The sequence below is a fragment of the Triturus cristatus genome, chromosome 2_1 (genome assembly GCF_964204655.1).
Source record: "Triturus cristatus chromosome 2_1, aTriCri1.1, whole genome shotgun sequence".
NCBI lineage: Eukaryota > Metazoa > Chordata > Amphibia > Caudata > Salamandridae > Triturus > Triturus cristatus.
The window spans coordinates 1,061,868,421-1,061,887,282 of NC_140581.1; positions in this window are offsets into that span (position 1 = coordinate 1,061,868,421).

The window sequence follows — 18,862 nt, forward strand, 5'->3', positions numbered from 1 at the left end:
AAGTTTTTGTAGAATTGGGCAGTGTACCCATCTGGGCCAGGGGCTTTATGTAGCTTGAGGCCCTTAATAGCCACAGCAACGTCTTTGTGAGTGATAGGGGCAGCAAGTAGATCATTCCACGCTTGGGAGACTTGTGGGAGCTGAAGGGACCGTAGATAATCTCGCTGGGAATCCGGATCCAATCGAGCACCAGTGTATAGAGCTTTATAAAAGGACCCAAATAATTCCGCTTTTGTCTCATCGCTATGTGTGAGATCTCCCCGTGGTCCCCGAATCCCGCCAATATACTCCCGTACCCGTTTATCCTTGAGTTGCCGAGCGAGATGTTTGCCAATCTTGTTGCCCTGGGTGTAAGACAACTGGCGCAATTTCAATAGCATAAATTATGCCCTACTATTATAAAACGCGCAAAGTTTACCCCGCAAAGCTGTCAAGTTACAGACAGTTTGCCTAGTGGGATTCAGTTTATGAGCTTGTTCTGTGGAAGCCAGTTTTGCCTCCAGTTTAACCCTTTCGGCAGAGCGTTGTGAACTTAGTGCGGAATAAAGGGAAATACATACCCCCCGGAAGAATGATTAAAGGCGTCCCATGTGGTAAACTCCGATGTATCTTTAGGTAAGTTAGTATCAAAAAATTTGGTGATCCCCTCCCTCAGTTTAGTGCAGGAGTCCTTATCCCGGGTAAGAGCAGACGGGAAAAACCACTTAGGAGGGGCAGGATTGCCCACCCTCCAAGACAGAGAGATTGCTAGGAGACTATGATCAGAGATGGAAAGGGGGAATATCTTGGCTTCTTGGAGGTCGCCTAGGAGGGAGTAACTAATAAAAATGTAGTCCAGTCGCGAGTAAGTGCGATGCACATGGGAGTAGAATGTGAAATCTCGAGAAGTGGGGTACAGGGTACGCCAGGTATCTAGGAGTCCCATGTCGTGGAACTTTTGTCGGAGATCTACAGAAAAGGAACCAGTGTCTGAACGCTGTGGGTGAGTGCTATCCAGATCCTTATGCCAAGTTAAATTGAAGTCCCCCATAATAATTAACTGTCCTTCTGAGAAGTCCAGTATTTTCCCCAGGAGGACATGTAGAAAAGCCGGCTGGCCCGTGTTGGGGGCATACACCGCTACCCACGTACTGAGTCTCCCCATCAAACAACCTTTTACCATAAGCCAGCGACCATCTCGATCATGCTGTACGTCCAGGGGCTGGAATTTGGCGGAGGAACAAAATAGAAGTGCAACCCCCCTGTGCTTCAATAATGCGGAGGACCTGTAAATCAGTGAGTAGTGTTTATGCCGAAGCCGCGTGTCCTCAGCACGAGCACGGTGAGTTTCTTGTAAAGCTACCACATCTAAGTGGTGATCCACAATGTACTTCCAGACCCTCTGGCGTTTCTGTGCTGAGTTAAGACCCTTGACGTTCCATGTACCTATAGTAAGTGTCATAGTGTTAGTAGGAAAAACAGCACTTCAGTAAAAGCCTCACCAGGCCTAGCCAGACCCAAGCGAACAAGTGACCCAGGCGAGTAGTCCATCCTCCCCTAATGCAATAAAAAATTATTGTGCAATCCACAAATTGTGCCGAACAAATTATAAAAAAGCCACCACCATGACCCACCCATCCCCTCCCTACAAACCCCAACAAAAGTAAAAAACACAATCCAAACCATTGTGAAAGTAATAAAAAATGCATCCGCAACATTCCAATAGGGGTGGTAAAACCCCACAGGCGGACGGGGAGTCAAAGGACCGAGGTCCCCGTCTGCGCACATCCCGGAGCAATGCCCATGGAACAGACAGCGAAACATCTGTGTAAGGCACACAAGGTACTGTTGAGAAGAGCCCTCATTCCCTACAGCGAGCCCCGGTCCCCTGCGGCTGCCTCCGGAGAGCACAGATTGATCGTAGGATAAAAGGGGTACAGTAGAGTGCATATGCATGGTCCAACACTGCGTAGTACCAACGGCATCAAAGAAACATCCCACCAGGACCTGCTGTCGTAAGATGCAGCCGCGGACCAGACTGCCGGGAGGCCAGGGCGGCGAGCAAGAGAGAAAACCCTCCCTCCCCTCTCATTGCGCCAGAGGAGTGTTCAAAGCCACAAACAGAGTATAATGCAGCCAGGTGCTGGGCCCACATGGCAAAATGGTGACAGCCGGCCATAAATACACATCAAGGAGTCACCTGTGGCCCCCACGGGAACTCTCCAACCATGTCGATACAGTAGGCTTAGCGCTACGAAGGCTATTGGCCTCGGCATGAGTAGCATCATGATCCTCAGTGGAGATGCCAAGGAGAGTCAAGCCTTCCTGCAGATCAGAAACATGGCGCTGTCTATTGCGGAACTCAAAACTTAATCCAGAGGGAAAGGCCCAACGATATTTGATCTTATCGTCTCGTAGCTTAGTGGTAATTGGTCGGAAGAGCTGTCTCCGCGCAAGAGTAGCGGGTGCCAAATCTTGGTAAATCGTGCAGGAATGGTTTTGAAATGCAATAGCTCCCTTCGACCTGGCTGCCATCAGAACCGCCTCTTTCACTTTAAAAGAGTGAAACTTTTCTAATATGTCGCGAGGCGTTTTTTTTTCACCATGTTGTAATGTTTGGGGACTCAGGATTTCTGCGAAAAGACCCTCCAAGAAGGCCCCCAGGTCGGGCCCCTCCGCTCCCTCCTCCAGATCCCGAATTCGTAGGTTCCTATTTTTAAGGTCTTCCGACTTGAGTTGTGCCTGTAGGACTTGGTCACGTAGCGATCGCACCTCATCTCGAAGTTCTGACATGAGCGTGTCCTGATCATGAGAATGCGCCTCCAGATCCATCACCCGGGAGCCCACGGAATCCACATCATGTTGGAGAGAGGTCAGCTTTTCAGTCAGGTCAGCTCATAGTTGATCCATAGATGATTTAATGTCTTGACCCAACTCTTTGCGCAACTCAGATTTAAGGTCCTTAAACATGGCCAGAAGATCTGCCTTTGTAAGGGCCATGGCGGCCGCCTCGTCGTCCGTGTGTGTGACAGAACGCTTGTCCGATGCCGTAAAGAAGTCAGAGACCTTAGAGTTTGTTCTAGGCGCCCCTTTTTTGGGCGACATAGGGGCCGGCCCCAGGGGGCTCCTCCTCAGCTGTAGGCACCGTGGGTCTGGCAGACGCGTAAGGGGGAGACGCGCTGGAACGTCGAAGTTCGAGGCCGTAAAGGTGGGCCCGGAGGAGTAAATCCAGAGGTGATAATCCCCAAGGGTTGAAAGAGACCGCAGAGTGGGGTGGCGCTCGACACTCAGGAAGACTCACCCCAAAAGTCGTAGGGGATAAGCAGCTAGGGACAACCACAAGTCCCACCAGCAATGGGCCCCATCCAAAAGTGCAGAGGCTCTAGGGGACACCTCCTCCGGTCACAGTCAGGAGCTTTTCTATAGGCAGGAGTCAGAGCCCGCAGGAAGGGGAGAGATGCAGTTATGAAAAATGAGCTGTGGAAAATCGAGGCTGAGGAAACCACTCGTAAGGTCCTTTAGCTGATAAGTCACCATAGCTCTCTGGGCAGACAGCAACAGCTTTCGGTGCCGTTACACGCATCCCGCTGCCATTTTGAAGTCAGGCACGGAGGGGATGAAGCAGCGCTGCCGAGGCCTTGTAGAGGCGCTTGCTGCCGTTCACGCTGGCGGTCAGCTCACCTTAGGTGCGCATGGTGGTGGAAGGAGGCTGTGAGCAGAAGAAGGTATCGGGCGCCTGTAGGAGCGGGGTCCGATGCTCAGAACTGCGCGTCGCCAGCCATCTTAACCCACATCGCTAATGGCGGCAGAAAGACGTTCTCCGGGATCGCGAAGCAGGTGAGCGACTCCGGTCTACGCGCTATATGTTCCACCATCTAACTCTGCCGCCGGCGACCCCCAGGGGTCCGGGGAGCCGGTGCTAGGCACCTCCGAGATACGCGCAAACCGGGAGCCGTAACGGATCACACCCGTTCGGCCATCTTGCCCTGCCACGCCCCCGCATGTCTAATTTTTAAGCCAGCTACTTTCTTCTTTTTGATTTGAGGCTTTGCTTTAGGTTGTTGTTCCTGCTTGTAATCTGAATTACGATGTGTTTCCCTTTTTGTCTTGGGTCGATCTTCTGTCTTTTGTTCTGATCACCCATACCTCTCCAAGTTTTTTGATGAGCCCTGAAAGGAACAAAAGGAACGTGTATCAGTGTACTGATACCTCTCAGGTTTCCTAATGTTATCACGATTCCTAAGGTTATACCTCTTTTCAGAGGACTCCCGTTGGGGAGACCCACTTCTTGATCATGAATTCTTTTCTGTATTGTTATTTTTAAATTGTTTGTTATCCCATTTCTTTTTAGAAGAATAGTCCAGGGAAGGTCCTGCCCAGTACTCATTCTGTATCTGTTTCAATACCTCTGGAATGGATGCTATGAAATGGATACAGTGTATTCTGATGTAAACGGCAGACAATATTGTTCCCCAAGTGGTACAATCCTCAATCGAGGGAGCCATCACCATTGGCAAGCAAATAGTTAGCATTCTATGTTTTTCCTGTGCAACCGTATGCGGAAATACTGCTTCTAGTTGTGCAATTCTTTGTGCTATCCAGAACAGAATTTGCTCCTGTTTGGAGGGAATTATCCCAACCACTGCTTTTGCACAGCTGTACACACAGCATTCTCGCCTCTCGACCGGACGATTCCCGTTCCTGTCGGAAGGCGAACCACGTGTCACGGCAGCGCGCGGAGTGAACAGAGGGAATATATTGCGGCTCTTACATTCCATTACGAGCCTCGAAAAAATAAGCTCTGTAGAACTCCTCCCCATAGAATTCCAACCAACCAATAATCCGCAAGGCCCAGAAGCAACCAAAACAAGATGGAACTCCAGCGAGATAGTCAACAAAATCATGAAAGAAGAAAACAAGTTTAAACATTGGGGGATAAAACTGAAAGCTGAATCAAAACCACCTTACCCGACACACTTTTCAAATATCCACTTCAACAAATCACCCAAAATCACCATCTCAGAATTATAAGGAGCAAGGAGCAGAACCCCCGGCACGTACACCACTCGCACAAAAGCATTTACCTTGAATACAGATCTTAGGGAACCATGCATTGCTTCATCAACCATACCACAAAATTGGACGCAAATACAGTGAACAATAATAACAGAGCGATCTAATTACAAGGGGAGTGCAGTTCTCCGACAGTCCCGGCACAGTAGGGAAAAATTTGCATATGTATTTGGAATATCAATGGCTTAGCCAGTAAAACCGAGGACCTTGAGGTACTAAATTATCTAAAAGCATTCAACATGATATTGCTCCAAAAACCCTGGGAAGACAAGGCTTTTGAGCTTCAGGGGTACACCTCCCATTGCGTTCCAGCAAGAAAGGGCACTGACTTTGGTCGTCGCACGGGGAGATTATTGATACTGGCGTCTATAATCAGAATAGGAGATATTATACCTATAGAGGCCCAAATTGCACCTCCAAGCTCCATTCAGGCAACGATGACAACGCTTGTGTTCAACAAGGTACGCCAAGAAGTCATAGTAATTAACACCTATGTGCACACTAAACAAAAATTGAATGCAGTTAAAGAGATAATTGAAGAAATAAAAAGGATTATGGATGAGCAAGACACTGATTACATCATTCTGGCTGGCGACTTCAACATGCACCTTCTAGGGTATGGAACAGAAGATGCCCCTGCGCAAGATCTTACTGTTGCATGGGGAATACCGAATCAGGGCTCAGCAGAAATTGAGAAATCCACAAGATGCTCGAAACACCTGATCCAGCAACTTGAACATCTTACAATTCAACATGTTTTATTTAACCTAAGAGCATTGAACGTCCACTTTCAGGGGGATAATTCACCGGCTGCCACATTCCACTCATTAAAAACATCTTCCTACTTAGACTTTATGTTCACAACCCTAAACATGTTTAGTAAAATCGCTACCTTTAGAATAGGCAACAACAAACACAGCGATCACCTACCCCAGGAAGTGACGTTAAAAGCCAATACAGCCTTTTACACTAGAGTCATGCAAAACAATCAATATAGAAGGGACCTCAAATCTCAAGCAACTAAGGTGTAACACTTATAACATTGATGCAATATCAGCCACTGCTAAAACATTATATAACCAAGGGAAAGACACTCCAACCCAACCAGTGAAATCATGGGAAAGCTTAATTGCGACCGTTGGTGAAAAACTGTCAAAGGGAGTAGTGACAAAGTTAGGTCAGCCGGAAGACACCTTGACAAGGTTGTCAACCAGCCTAGAATCAAAAGAACTCAAAAGTACCATGAACCATACACTAAGACAGTTAAGCAAAAATCCATTAACCTGGACCTGCATAATGTCCTTCAGAGACTGAAGGCACAAATAAAAAGTAAGATATGGGAAAGAAAAAGATCAAAGAACGACGAACTGTGTGCCAAGCTATTTCATTTAGCCAAACAAAAAAACAGCGCCAGGTTTTGGTAAACAATCAACAGAATCAAACGTCAAAATCATCCTGGAATAAACTCTAACATAACAGAATAAGTCTGGGCTGATTCTCTTTTCAATCATTTTAACAACAAAGCGGAAAAAAATGATGACGCAGACAAGGAAACGGGGAATACTAGAGAGGATAGTGGTGACACTAGCAGGGAAAAAGCAACGTGTAACCTCATTCCAGCAAAGCAGCATGACCCACACAGGAAAAAAACAAGATTACAGAGAGAAAGACCCGGCAGCAGGTTTAAACCTCTAACCCTCTGTCAAAGAGGGAACCCCGGTTCAACAGCAAATCAGATAAAGAGGCAAATAGCCAGGGGCAGACTTACAGGTGCCCCAGGCCATAACGGCATCTCCCTTTGCTGTCCAAACACGATGCAGAATTTTGGAGCAAGGCAGTATCACCGGTCTTTAAAGACATAAAAGACAAAACAGTAATCCCACAGTCCTGGAAAAGATCAATCATCAGTTCAATTTTTAAACAGTGCGACAGGAAAGTCCCAAATAATATTCGACTAATCACTCCTATTGATGTAGAGGCAAAGTACTACACGGGAACAATTCTGGACGAACTAACATCTTTGGCATTTGAAAACTCCTTCATCCCAATAAATCAAGCGGGGCTCTGCCGGGGCCAAGGAACACAACAAACATCATGGCACTGGTCCTGTTAATGGACGCAGCTAAAGAGGCTAAACCCCCTTATTTCTCTGTTTTATCGACTATACTGCGGCCATCAACCATGTTGACCTAGTCAAACTTTGGAAACAATTGGAACGTTGGGGGATACCAAAACTACTCCTGGACCGGCTCAAGCTGTTGCATATAGAAACTTGGATTAAGATCAAACTAGGAGCAGGAACACACCTCTCTAGACGAATCCCGACATCCAAAGGGTTAAAACAAGGCTGCGTACTAGCGCCTCTACCATTCAATCTTTTCCTAGCAGACCTAACAAGGGAACTGGATAAGTGCACATCACATGTTCCAAATTTGAGAAATACGCCATTGTCAAATCTGCTATGCGCGGATGACTTAGTGCTGATGAGTTGGACACCCATTGGCCTCCAACATCTCCTAACCATGACTAACAGCTTCTCAAAACAAAAAGCCCTTCAAATAAAACTTAAGAAAACCAAAATCATGGCAGGAAATTATTTCAAAAAGAAAAAAAATCAATTGGTATTTAAACAGGCAATGCTTGGAACAGACAACAGCTTTAAATATCTTGGAGTACTTCTGGACCACAAAACTCATTTAAACCACACCTGGAGTCCCTTTGGGAAAAGGGAACCGTGACTTACCTGGCGATGAAATCACTGAAGAAAAGACTACCTGACTTAACACTTGACCCCTAGTTACACGTATTGCGTGCAAAACTGCAGCGAACTTTAACATACAGGAGTGAATCTCTTAAAGGAAAAGACGTTGCAGCTCTGGATATAACAATAGCCAATTCCTATAGAGCAATTTTCTATCTACCAAAATATGTTTCACTGGCCCAAATACAGCTGGAATTTTGGCTCTAAAAACAATCGGTGGAAAGAAGGGGCGCGTACGTAAATAGTTGGCATAAGATCCGCAGCGCCGAGGTGTGGAAATATGGATTTTTCTGGTCAGTTATGTCCCCTATCTTGGACCCCAACGGTTCTATGTGCATGTTACAAGTACATGTATGTTCCCTCTAGTTCCAGTTATGAAGACGCAAATACATGTGCGTCCACCGTTAACATGTCCTCTGTTGATCCGCCATGAATGGGCCGGATATTCCATTCCTAAGTACGAAAGGCCACCGCCTTTATATGGTTCACTTATGCCATTTTACAGTCCAGGCAAGTAGGCCCTGATTCTGTCATCAAGCTTCTCTTGCTTTCTGTCTCTGAAGCTCCAGTCCGAGCCTGCATCTGTGACCATGAACTTTGTCTCATTCTCTGCGCGGCTCACGAAGCCTGACATCAGCTTGCTGCCTGCCAAGAACTGTATTTCACCTTCGAAAATTATCTGCTCCGCTCCCTGCCCAATGCATTCCTGTCTAGTAGCTTAAGTAAACATTCTTCCAGCTACCAAGCAAAGGCCCGACTTCTCTGTCTTCATACAAGTAATTCATAGCCCTGTTACTATGGAAGATTCCGCCCTCGCATCTAGTGTAGACACTTAGACGCTTGTACACGCACTAACCGTCAGTATAGTCAGTATAGAATAAGATTCTACTCTAAGAGACCTCTCTTTTGGATAACATAGTTCTTTAAACATAGGATGTTAGATATGATTTGGGATTAGGTTGACTTGACCCTCCAGACTTCTGTCGCCACATGTAGAGCTAAATATCAAGTCCCCTTCACCCCCTAGTTGCACGTCAATCACACGTCATACTGCGCGCGCATCTCTGCCAAGTATTTCTGCTGATACTGCGAAATTATCTCATAGATCCACCCATTTGTGACATCACAACCAATGACGTTTCTCTGTTACGCCCTATTACGCCTCTTTTCATTACGTATGTGTATTCTTATCTGTATTATCAGCTGTTACGCCTCCTGCATCTGTCTTAATGTAAATGCTTTTCATATATATATTGTTACCTGTCAATAATGTATTGCCTTCACTTCCTGAACCTTCGTGGTGATGGAACCTGAAATCCCTGACTCGAATCAGTATTGGAATAAAGCCCATTCCGAACCTCTAATACCACGGATCCTGCCTCTTATTTACTGAGCTATTTTTACTATGTTTCCGTATCAAATTAAGTCCCGGTAATTAAATTATTTACCACATGAATGGCGCCCGAACAGGGACACTTTCTCATCTCACGCGCCGGCGGTGCGTTGCAGGCCCGGTCTCCTGCCACAGCTGGACGGACAATAACGCGTACCAGCAGGATTTCCTGTATCTCCCTCCGGTCAAGCGGGGGCGACTGAGGCTGCGATCAACACCCAGACGAGGCGGTGAGAAGTGCGAAGTATCCCGACCAGAGCCTAGCTGAGAGAGCAAAATCCGAGGTATACAGAGGCCCACCAGTTTCCGAAGTCCCAAGTCGAGTCCAGTGTCCGAAGCGTTCGAGTCGAGTCCAGTCCGGTTCAAGTTCAGTCCAGTTTCTGAGGCCTTCCGTTTCCGAGCTACCCGGTGAGTACCATTACTGGGGAGGCGTTCTGGCGTGCACATAAGTTGTGCCGGTCCAGACGGGTTTGGGTACACAAATCCGGTCTGCACTGTTTCAGCAGTGTATCTGTACTGTTTAGCAGTATATCTAGTATATCAAGTATATAAATTCAGAATAATTCAGTTCAAGTCGAGTATCATGTTTAATGATTAAGTTTTTCTTAGATCGTCATCATCATTGTTGCTCAGTTAAATGTTAAATGTTAAATGTTTATAGTACGTTCTGCATATTGTGGTATGAATGACTGTTCATTATTGTGATTACTGTATTAAGTTTGTTCAAAATCAAGTATCAGATCAGTTCTCAATATGCCGCTCTTTTCGAAACTAAGACAGATCACAACTAGAAAAGGGGTACTCGAAGAAGCTGTTCCCATTCCTCCTAGGGACACTCCAGGGTACTTCATGTATCATAAACATGGTCTAGACGCCATATTATTTCTTGATCTATGGGTAGACTACACTAAGGAATTACCAGAAAGTCAGAGGTGGCCCGCAGCGGGGACCTGGGATGCAGAGTGCATCGTGAAAGTAGAGGAAGAATTATGGAAAAAGAAAGTTAGACAATCACAGAAAGACGCCATTGAATTATGGCGTAAAGAATCATATAGACGAACAGAAAAAGCACGTAGACAGGAAGAGAAGAGTAAAGAAAATTCAAATGAAGTCCGAGAAAATCTATTAATTGAAGAAGGTGCACGAGTGAAATCAGAACAAGTAGACAGACAAAGAAATGCCCTTATGAATGGTATGTATCCCCTCCTGGCTGAAGGATTACCTAAGGCTACTCCAGGGATACCAAAAGACTTGCCAACCCCATTATTTCCAATAAAGGTACATCCTAAGGGGCATCCTAGAACCGCAGAAGATGTTTTTCTTTCCTCATATTTAGATGACGCAGCTCCCGAGTATGCTCATCCCGCCCCACATAGACCGCCTGCCAGGGAGGTTCAACGCCAAGATCCAGTACCCGTATCGTTACAGCAACAAGTTCTGACACAAGTTCCGGCAAGCACATCTGTTTCTGCATCTGTTTCTACAGCCACTTCTATAGCTGTATCCACGCCTATACTTGCTGTATCACGTTCAACGAATCCTTTCACACCCGATACCCCAGATGGGGCTACCGGAGGTGCTACCAATATCTTTTCTACGCCACCTAGAATAAATAAACTTACTTTTCAAGAGTCAGCACATTCACGTACCCCCAAACTCATAAATGCCCGTACGCTTAAGGAACTTCTTATAGATTGTAGATATGACCCTGTGCCCGGAAAAGAGGACGAAATGACCCTAGCATCATTACGTATCAGACGAGCCGCAGTGTATTTAGGGAAATTACCAGGAATGACTGCGCATCTAGATAATATATATAATTTTGTCCAAACCGGGCGAGATTCTGAATGTATTAACAGAGCTATGGAATACCAGAAAGTGGAAATACAAGGGGAACTGTTGCGTTTCCTCATAAATTGTGTGATCAGAAATCAAGACCGACCGGGGGTAGACCCGGAAGCAATGCAGATTCTTACCAGATGGAGCCAGAATATATCAGAAGGGAGACATGATAAGCAAAACTGTATAATAGCCATGTGCTGAAAGATCCGTAAAGAAATAGAACGCCTACACGAAGAAAGATTAACGGTAGACCAGTTCGAACAAAGCGAGGAAGAAGCATCAGGACTGCCCACAGGACAGTCAGAAACTATAGCCTATGTAGGTAGAAGAAGATCTTGTAATAGTACTAGATGTCTTACTGATCCGATACGTCCGATGTGTCTAGAAAATAACAGGAAATTTCAAACACCAATAATAAATATAAGGTCTAACGAGCATTCATTCCAAGCAGCAGATAAATTACTCCGAGAACGAAGGGGTTATCATTTTCTCGATTCTATGGATGAACAAGAATTAGCCAGGTCAGCTGTCCATTGGGTTGACAGTCCCGGGAAGTATAGTGATGACACAGTAGCACACACATTTTTTAATCTCACCCCAGATGAACAGCGTTTAGCTGGGATTTATATGATTCAACAACTTCTTATACTATATAAAAGCCAACATTCAGATCCTGGTCCCTTACCTGATATATTGACCGAATTACTCACGAATAGATGGAGAGGTTCAGGTACTAAGCTAATTAAAGAAATACTAGAATCAAGAAAGCAGTACATTCTTTTTATATGCCCAGAACATGTCTCACTGCCCATCAAGGAAAGAACTACGTATTACATGGACAGACAGAATCCCTTACGAGAAGTGCACCCAATAAAGGGCGAGGACAATGAGTTTAAACGTGTATATGTATATACGCCCATATCGAAAATAGAATTGTTGGAAATGAAGAAAGTGGTACCCAGTCATGACAAAGACCCAGCGGGTTTCCACCGAGAAATTAAAGACATGTTACTCATGGGAGAGTATACCTATCCCGACATTATGACAATATTAAAGGTATTGATGCCTGCTGGCATTTATGAAAAACTCAAGGAAAAAGAGTGGGAGGTAGGAGACCAAAAGATAGATTGGACAGCATTAGAAGCAGAAGAAAAGGCCCGAGGTCCAGGTTCGGGGCTTGGGGACAAAACTAAAGCACTACCAGGTCTACTAGTACAGGTACTGCCACGTTTATTAACCACGAAAAAGGAAGACTGGGGTGCAATTTCAGCCTGTAAACAAAAGCAAGATGAAGACACTAGTGATTTCTATGCACGATTTGAGAAATGTTTTGGTATAAATAGTGGTATAAAAGCAAGTAGCGAATCATACCCACATCTGTTTGTGACAAAATTAGTTGAAAATTCCTTGCCCCAAGTGAAGAATAGAGTATTAAAATTCGAGAGTACCTGGCAAGGTAACACTCCATCACAAATGTTACAAATGTTACAGTATCATCACAATAGAATTAGAGAGGAACAAGATCATGAACAAAGGCGCATGAAAGACACGAAAATGAAAATGCTAGTCTCCCAGACAGTTCCAGTTGAAGGACATAAAAAGGGTACGACACATTCTGGCGATTTAGCGGGACCTGTAAAAGGGACATGCAACTATTGTAAACAACTAGGTCATCATGTACACGATTGTCCAGTCCTGAAGCGTAATATCGCCACGGGCATTACAAAAGAAAGACCACGGCCACTTAGACAGGATCAGAATGAACAAGGAGCCTTGCAGCATGCACAGTCCATGCCAGCTCCACAACAGTCTATACAGTTTGTGCCAGCTGCTCCAGCACTGCCTGTTGCTGCCACGCAAACCACGACACGACAACTGTACCAGACCGCACAGTATGACTATCCTGATTATCAACGATATGCATGAACCAGCCTAGAGAGGGAAGTTGACTTACCCCTTATCGAGATCCCTGTAGATCAAGAAGGACCTTATGTACATAGTGAATTATTAGGCCAAGACAGAAAATTTTTACTTGATACAGGGGCAAGTCGAACAACCATAAAACGTAGTGAAGTTCCAGGGGCACCCCTCTCAGGCTCACAGAATATTTCCCTTGGTTTTTCAGGAAAACCTATTGTTAATGAAGTGTCACAACCTCTTCCACTTACGATAGGACCTTTGACCCGAACTACAGATTTATTGCTTACTAAATCATGTCCAGAAAACCTGTTAGGAATAAAAACGCTGAAGGCTCTAGGAGCTATAATATGTTGTTCTCCGGAAGGAGTAAGATTGTTTTTACGTGATTTTAAAGGTCATTATGTGTCTAGAGACATGGATCCCCGATTGCAGACTTTACCTACCCATTTATGGGCACAAGGCCCTACTGATGTTGGTTGTATGAATATTACACCATATCGAGTCACACTAAAGGCAGGAGTGGTACTACCACGAATGCGACAATACAAGTTACCACCAGATGCTGTAGTGGCTTTACTGCAAATCATTGACGAACTCATTGCCCAAGGAGTGGTTGTAGAAACAGACTCCAATATATGTAATTCACCGATAATTCCGATTCTCAAACGAACAGATCCGAAGGCCCCGCCAGTATATCGATTGATTATTGATCTGCGCGAATTAAATAAGTGTATTGTGCCACAATTCCCTGTGGTCCCCGATATCTCATCATTACTGACAGCTATTGATTCCGCAGCAACATTCTTTACTGTAATTGATCTCAAAAATGCCTTTTTCAGCGTCCCAATAGATCCGGAAAGCCAATATTTGTTCGGATTTAGTTTAAATGGACGTAGCTTCAAATTCTCACGCGCACCTCAAGGATTTACAGAAAGCCCCAGCATCTATAGCCAAGCACTGAAACGAGAACTCGACAGCATCCACATGCCAGTTAACACTGCCTTGCTTCAATATGTCGATGATCTGCTGGTCACCGCCCGAAGCGAACCTGAATGTGAAAAAGCATCACTGACAGTTTTACAATTTCTAGCCGAAAAAGGGCACAAGGTGTCCCCTTCTAAGCTGCAATTCTGTGTCCAGCGAGTTATTTACCTTGGTCACTCGCTGTCCAAGGAGGGAAGGCAGCTTACACCAGACCGCATTCAGTTAATAGCTAACATGCCAATACCCAAGACACAAAAGGAGGTGCGGGCTTTCATAGGCCTCACTTCATATTGTAGGCAGTGGATCCCTCAGTATGCATTTCTAGCAAAACCACTCATTCAGTTGACAACACAGGAGGCAGCCACATCGACTGACCTCCCTTGGACTCAAGAACATACACATGCCTTTAAAAGCTTAAAGAAAGCTCTATGCCAAGCACCTGTTTTAGCAACACCATGTTACAGTAAACATTTTACACTCTTTATTACAGAACGCGAAGGTACTGCCTTGTCAGTACTCACACAGGAACAAGCAGGAGCACACAAACCATGTGCTTATTTTTCTAGTACATTAGATCCCGTAGCTCAGGCTCTGCCTGCGTGCCTGAAATCAGTGGCAGCGACAGCATTAGCAATCAGACAAAGCGATGCCATAGTGTTAGGACATCCATTGACAGTACAAGTACCACACGCCGTAGAGGTTCTTGTGAATCGAACGCAAACACAACATTTGACTATAGCAAGACTTACAGGGTATGAACTAACACTGTTTCAGCCACATATAGAAATCAGACGTTGTAACACATTGAATCCTGCCACACTTTTACCTGTAAATGGAACAGACCCACTAGCCCATGACTGTATTGATGTTATTACAATCACGACGAAACCCAGACAAGACTTGACAGATGTCCCATTGTCAGACCCAGACCTGACGTTGTATGTAGATGGTTCATGTATGAGAACAAGTACAGGAGAGCTAGTGGCCGCGTATGCAGTCACAACAGACACTGAAGTCGTTGAAACAAATCGTATTAATACCTTGTCAGCTCAAGCAGCAGAGCTCATCGCTCTGACACAAGCCTGTATTCGAGCCACAAATAAGAAAGTCAACATATACACTGATTCACGTTATGCATTCGGAGTCGTACATGACTTCGGCGTGCTGTGGCGAGAGAGAGGTTATTTAACTTCTCACGGTGCCCACATTCAGCACGGACCCCTCATTCATGCCTTGTTAGATGCAATACATTTACCCATTGCAATATCGATTATGAAATGCAAAGCACATACGAAAGTTACTGATATCATTTCTCAAGGCAACGATCTAGCTGATAGAACAGCTAAACGGACTGCTCAAACTCAAACATCCGATATGACAAAGACAATAGTCCCGACGCCAACACATTGTATGACGGTTAAAGATCCTACTCTTGACGTAATTGATATACAGACACATGCTACACCAGAAGAAATAAGGAAATGGACGGAATTAGGAGGGATCCAAACGGATCAAGGATGGTTGATGAAGGAAAAGTCTGTGTGGTTCCTTCCTGATTCAATGGTCCAAGTCATTATTAACACTATCCATAGTCCAGCGCATCTAGGAGAGAAAGCTATGCTAGACAGCATTCAACATATTTGGTTCAACAAGCATTTACGAGCTGCAGCCAAACAAAAGGTTCGTACCTGTCTGATCTGTTGCCAGTTCAACCCAGGAAAAAGCGTTCCCGTAGAACAGGGTGGATTTCAGCCTCCTGATCACCCTTTTGAAGTCCTCCAGATGGATTATATCCAGATGGAACGATGCAGAGGATTCAAATATGTTCTCGTAGTTGTGTGTGCTCTTTCCCGTTGGACGGAGGCATACCCGGTTTCAGATTACACTGCCCCGACTACTGCCAAACAGTTGGTTCGAGAATTCTTCCCACGATACGGTTTACCACGTGTTGTTCACTCAGATAACGGCCAGCCGTTCTCATCCGAATTAATGAAACACGTTTCACTTTTGTTAGGCTATCAGTGGAAATTCCACTGTGTCCGACACCCCGAAGCAGCAGGTCTCGTAGAAAGACATAATCAGACTCTGAAAATAAGATTATCCAAAATATGCAGAGAGAAAGGTGTCGACTGGGTAGTAGCATTACCAGTTGCACTCTTTTACACAAGAATGGTAGCACGCTCTCGAACAGGGCTATCCCCGTATGAAGTGATCTTCGGCAGACCACCAAATATGTGGGGGACGCCTATACCACGCAAAATAACTGATATTGACTGTAACATGCTGACAGATTACTTGGCTTCCTTGATGTCTGCACTACAATCTTGTCGTTCACAGGTAGCTGCAGCTTTTCCTGACAACACTGAGGTGAAACCCCATGACGTGGTTCCGGGAGACTTAGTCCTCGTGAGGAACTTTGATCGAAAAACGCAGTTGGAACCTAGGTGGAGGTCACCCCAGCTGGTGTTGCTCACAACAAGAACAGCCGTGAAGATCGAAGGCAGAAAAGGATGGATTCATTCAAGTCATATCAAGAAATTTCATGGACTGAAATCAGATGTGAATAGCACACCTTGTGTGTCTTCACCCATTGACTCAAAACTTCCTTTTGTGGAAAAAAGTGACTCCGAACTATATAAATTAAAGCTCAGGCCCAATCAGTCGAGCAATTTGATTGTTTAAGTCCTCTCCAAGGTGAAGCGGTTGAATTGTCTCAGACATGTATCCCTTGGACCTGAATAGAGAAAACACCCGAAAAATGTTGAAACGACAGGCGTACTGTAAATCACTGCGTAGTCATTGCATAGTGACGTTATTAATTTTGTTTTTCTCAAGTCTTTTAATAATTACTGCAAGTATATTGTTGCACATATATTATCCTATTTCTAGACATGTTTACAATGTTACTGCTGAACATTCTTTTAGCGAATTACCTCAGCTTGAATTGTCATACAGATTTGCGCTGCGCAATAACACTTTTATTAGTATGTTACATCATTCCCATCAGGTTAGCAATGCTACAGATTGTTGGATATGTGGCCGACTCCCTCCCTATCAGAATGATAAAGGAATTCTACCTCTTTTTCCATACCCGTTCACACACAACGGCTCCTGTGGAGCATGGTTTAGCCTAATTAATTCTCTGGATTCAAATTCTGCAGTTTATCAAGATAACTGGGTATGGGGACATTTGAATTTAGTTTTACTTAAGGTCTGCTATCCTAACAAGGAGGGACTTCCCAAAAGAACAGGAACTGATCTAGAAAATGAAGTATATGGATTAGGTAATTTTACGCTTAATCTTATGATCCTAAATGTTGAATCCGAAGCTACTCCAATTTTGCCCGCTATGTCAATACTTCCAGTAAAAGGTGAATTATGTATAAGAAAGAATGGTTCCATACACATGGGCCATAGTAAATGCACCACTGTAGTAGAATTTAGTGATCAAGGCAAGTCTACATTTAGAGCTTCCCGCCATTCCTATTTCATATGTGGTCAGACGGCATATGTACGTTTGCCTCTAGATTGGGATGGTACCTGCTACATTGGATTCCTTTTGCCACCTGTTTTCCTAGCTCCTCCTGATTATCACAGAAATATTCATTTAGTACACAATAGAGAGAGGAGAGATCTCCCAATAGTCGATTACACTGAAACGGCATGGGAAAAATACACAGATTTCAATAAAGGTCTCTTTCCCTATATAGGTACCGTTACTAATAGTAAACTGATACGTAGATTGACTAGAACCCTTGAAGCAGTAGTGAACGAAACTATTTCCGCCTTAGGCAATTTAACAGAAGAGCAGTCTGCTATGCGGATTGTTGTGCTTCAAAATCGTCTTGTCCTTGACGTCATCCTGGCCGATAGGGGCGGAGCTTGTAGAGTCATCGGATCAAGCTGTTGCATATTCATACCAGAAAATTCGCCATCTGTATATAAGGCCATAACCCGCCTTCATAAGATTGTAAGCCAGATACACCAGAATCCAGGCACCTGGACTTGGTCCGGTTGGTTTTGGAGCGTGATATCAGCCTGGGGATGGAGAGTTCTATCCTTCCTAGGTATTGGCCTTCTCATACTATTCAGTTGCTGCTTATGCCTGCAATGTGGACCAGCGATTTGTGGTCTGTGTGCCACATCGTGCATTCCACATCAAGATTTTCATTCAAGATCCTGGAAGAAGAAAGAAGAACAAATGATGCTATATGAACAGATCAATGGATTAATGAAGATTGATATCTCTTGACGGGCAAGTAGGGGACAAGGAGGGAATGTGGAAATATGGATTTTTCTGGTCAGTTATGTCCCCTATCTTGGACCCCAACGGTTCTATGTGCATGTTACAAGTACATGTATGTTCCCTCTAGTTCCAGTTATGAAGACGCAAATACATGTGCGTCCACCGTTAACATGTCCTCTGTTGATCCGCCATGAATGGGCCGGATATTCCATTCCTAAGTACGAAAGGCCACCGCCTTTATATGGTTCACTTATGCCATTTTACAGTCCAGGCAAGTAGGCCCTGATTCTGTCATCAAGCTTCTCTTGCTTTCTGTCTCTGAAGCTCCAGTCCGAGCCTGCATCTGTGACCATGAACTTTGTCTCATTCTCTGCGCGGCTCACGAAGCCTGACATCAGCTTGCTGCCTGCCAAGAACTGTATTTCACCTTCGAAAATTATCTGCTCCGCTCCCTGCCCAATGCATTCCTGTCTAGTAGCTTAAGTAAACATTCTTCCAGCTACCAAGCAAAGGCCCGACTTCTCTGTCTTCATACAAGTAATTCATAGCCCTGTTACTATGGAAGATTCCGCCCTCGCATCTAGTGTAGACACTTAGACGCTTGTACACGCACTAACCGTCAGTATAGTCAGTATAGAATAAGATTCTACTCTAAGAGACCTCT